The 3,512-nt window shown below is 36.2% G+C and overlaps 1 long non-coding RNA gene across 1 annotated transcript; it reads right to left on the bottom strand.

Moving 5' to 3' along the window:
* Positions 1-1,198: 1,198 nt before the first annotated feature.
* Positions 1,199-2,984, bottom strand: LOC148762484 (uncharacterized). The gene is made up of 3 exons (XR_016026247.1): positions 2,890-2,984; positions 2,153-2,237; positions 1,199-1,314 (listed from the first exon to the last, which is right to left on the bottom strand). It is a non-coding gene; the product is annotated as an uncharacterized LOC148762484 (long non-coding RNA).
* Between the last annotated feature and the right edge of the window lie 528 nt (positions 2,985-3,512).

Genomic DNA, 3,512 nt, shown 5'->3' with positions numbered 1-3,512 from the left:
CACCAAGTACGAGCCCTCTTCTCTAATAATCTCGTAGCCACCATCAGCTTCATGTCGTCGTCTAATCTCATATCAGAGAGTGTCTCTGAAACTTGATTAATCCAGTCCTTTGCCACAGTGGCATCCAACTCACCCGTGAAAGATACACAACCCAATTGCCTAGCCTCCTTCAGCTTCTTGGAAATGGATACATCCTGTACTGGTGGTGGAACTAAAGGAGTAGTTGGAGGCACTACAGGTGGAACTTGACCAGTCTGAGCTTGACCAGCCATTGCTGCAAAGAAAGCTGCCAATGCTTGTGCTGCTTCAGTAGGCATGGCGGGAATACCCGTAGGTGGCTGAGGAGATGGAGGATGTGGAGGACTATCGGCCTGCTCAGCAGCAGGTGCTGCTCGAAGGGTAGATGCAGCTGATTCGTCCTCTATGGTATTTGGCTGATGACGTTGGGAACGACCTCTTCCCCTCCCAACCGATCTAGTGAGAGGTGGGCGTCCGCGTCGAGGAGGCATAATAATCTATAAGAGAAAACGAGTAAGCTTAGGGAACCTTAGGCTCTATATGAAAATGCATGCATTCTATTCAACCTAACTTAACTTAATCCGGGGCCACACTGATATTGTAAATTTTTTAAAACCACTTTAAAACCAAAAACTCTTATCTTTAAAACCAAAAGCTCTGATACCAATCGAATTGTCACGACCCGGAACCTCCCTCAGGCCCATGACAATCGCCGCGACGTCCCGATTGACACTCATTATCCGGAATGCCAACCGGAACCCCGCAAGGCTTACATATCAGTTTCTTTCCTTTCTTGTGAGCAATCATTGTTAGATATCGAGTCTTTAGAGAATATATACTATTTTAGATCAAAAACAATCAAAATAAAATTTTCGCCACATAGGGGTATTTTGGTCATTTTTTTCTCAAAAATTTCAAAACTGGCTAAAACGTAATATACAAGTACAAAATACATAATTCATATTCAAAATGAGTTTAAAAGTCTAAAATCTTCATTTAAAACGAAATTACGATTATTTGAATAAAATAAGAAAATAAAAGAAATATTAAGGGAAATATTCTATTTTCTTATAAAACAATATTTATAAAGTTATACGTGAATAATTTTTATAGCGTAAAAGCTAAATAAATTTATACATACTGAAATACAGTAAGCCAAAATATTTAATTTAATTTACAATAACCAGAGGGCCCCCGAATAAACAAAAGTAAAGAGGACTGTGAACCTACGATTTGGAAAATGCAGATCCAATAGTAGTCCTCGATGAGATCAGCTATCTACAGTCTATACTGAACCTGAAATGGGTGGAAAGGAGTTGGGTGAGATTTTGCAATCCCAATGAGTAAACAGACATTATCATAAATATCTAAAGGCGAGTAAAATGGAGGCAAGTTTAAACAATAAATTTCAACCCATTTCATAATGTTTTCAATTTATTTCTTAAACCATAAAATATTTGTAATTTACCAAAACAATTGTTAAGGCTTATGTCTTTTATTAAAACAAGGCTCAAGCCAAAACTAATCCTCGGGGATACCTTGGCCGAGGCATCTAACCGAGTCCGCCAAGGGTGTTAAAATATTCACACGTGAAACACATTTTTATTTTTAAAACCAGCCGTCCCTTGGCGTTGGCCGAGTTACACATTCACGTGGGGGTTCGACGTGAAGTGAGCTCTAATACTACCCCGGGAGTTACCCTCCTCGCCTCTACAACCGGAGTAACTATATAACTGGGTTTACCGTGCCCCTCTAATAGGCAGTCCACGGAAACCCGTCACTGCAGTGACTAACCCACCAATTTTAATAAAATTTCGACAGTATAGCGTGGCTTTTATTTATTTATCCAGCCTGCATAGTAAAATCAACTTACATAAATTTCCCAATGCATTCACAAAATATAGCCACATATACTCATTTCTCATAAGCCATTCCTAGGAAAATATATATTTTTCAAGTCAATTTGTAGCCTCCAATTACTCAATTTCATAATCAATACAATATATTTTTATTTGTCACATTTATTCCTAAAACATCAAAAATCCCGTTTTAATCTCGTTCTCATTTCATAAAATACATAAAGGGCATTTAAAATAAACTCTAGATAATTTACAATAATAATAAGTTTACTCACCGTTTGTACAAAATAAAAGCTTTCAAGCGCCCCGATCACTACTCGTCGGGTACGACTTCTTTGCCTTTTCCGGAAGGCTCTCCTCCTAGACACATTACAAAAATTTACACAATTCATCACATTGATGCTAAATCACTATATAATTAACTTAAATCCTATACTAATGCATGGTATGAAATGCAATAGCCTAAAACGACTTAAATGCGGTATTAACCTATTTTTGGCACTTTGCCCGATAAATTGCTAACGCGCTCCATTTTAGCTCTAAATCATCCCATTCTCTCTCCAACATTTCTAACCATTAAATATCAGCCAATAACCTTCTAAAAACAACAAAATCAGCTCACTCCCTTCCTTGGAAAATTCGGCCAAAAATGGGACATTAACTCGGTAAATTTTCTACTTTGTTTTTCTATCACGTTTAATCGTTTTTCATCATTTCTCTTCATTTTCCTTAGAATAAAATCAATTCATCATCATTGTACAGCATTGAGCATCCAGCCAAGAGTGGGTATTGTGAAAATTTACTGATTTCTTGCCCAATTTAATTTCTAAACACATTTAACTAACTAAAACTATCAATTTAACTAAAAATCAAAACCTAAAAATTTCAATTTCTCTCTCCTAGAATTTCGTCCAGCCCTTGATATCACTTTTTGATCTCTCTCCTCAAGCATGCTAAATGGAAATAAAGGCATAGGAAAGGTAGAAATCAAGCTAAAATCGAAAAATCTTACCGTTAGACGCGTAAACGGTCGAAAACCGCGAATTTCTCTTTGAATTTTCTTGTTTCTCTTTGGTTTTTCTTTTCTTCTTCCTTTCCTCTCTATTTCCTCTGTTTTTCTTCCTTATGGCCGGCCAGCACTCAAAATTTGGGTTTAAATGGCTGACTTTTCATTAAAATAATATTATTTCATTAAAAAATGCCATGTGTCACTTTCCCATTGGCCCATTTTTAAAATTTCATCCATTTGTTTCCAAATTTTCACCATACACTTGTCTCATATATTCATAGCTTAGATAAAATTCTCAGACTCATCCAAAGTCTCGGTGGAGTAATTTTTGCAATTTACACTTTTGCCCCCGTAAAAGTCAAAAATTACATTTTTGCCCCAAAAATTGAAAAATTGCCCATAGACATATTTTTCATCCCTTATACTCATACCATTCTCCAATTTGTCAAATTTGATCAAAATTCTCTCAAAATCTCAAATTTTGTCCATGGGTGGCAAAATTACGATTTTGCCCCTACACTCCAAAAATCACCAGAATTAAACTTTTTTCACTTCCTATCATTAAATTATACTCCAAATAGTTAATCTTGGTCAAAAATTTCACTCCATGATCAAATTATTATCTT

This window comes from Theobroma cacao, chromosome 5 (assembly GCF_053813885.1).
Source record: "Theobroma cacao isolate CCN51 chromosome 5, ASM5381388v1, whole genome shotgun sequence".
Classification (NCBI taxonomy): domain Eukaryota; kingdom Viridiplantae; phylum Streptophyta; class Magnoliopsida; order Malvales; family Malvaceae; genus Theobroma; species Theobroma cacao.
This window is presented reverse-complemented; position numbering and strand designations above follow the sequence as displayed.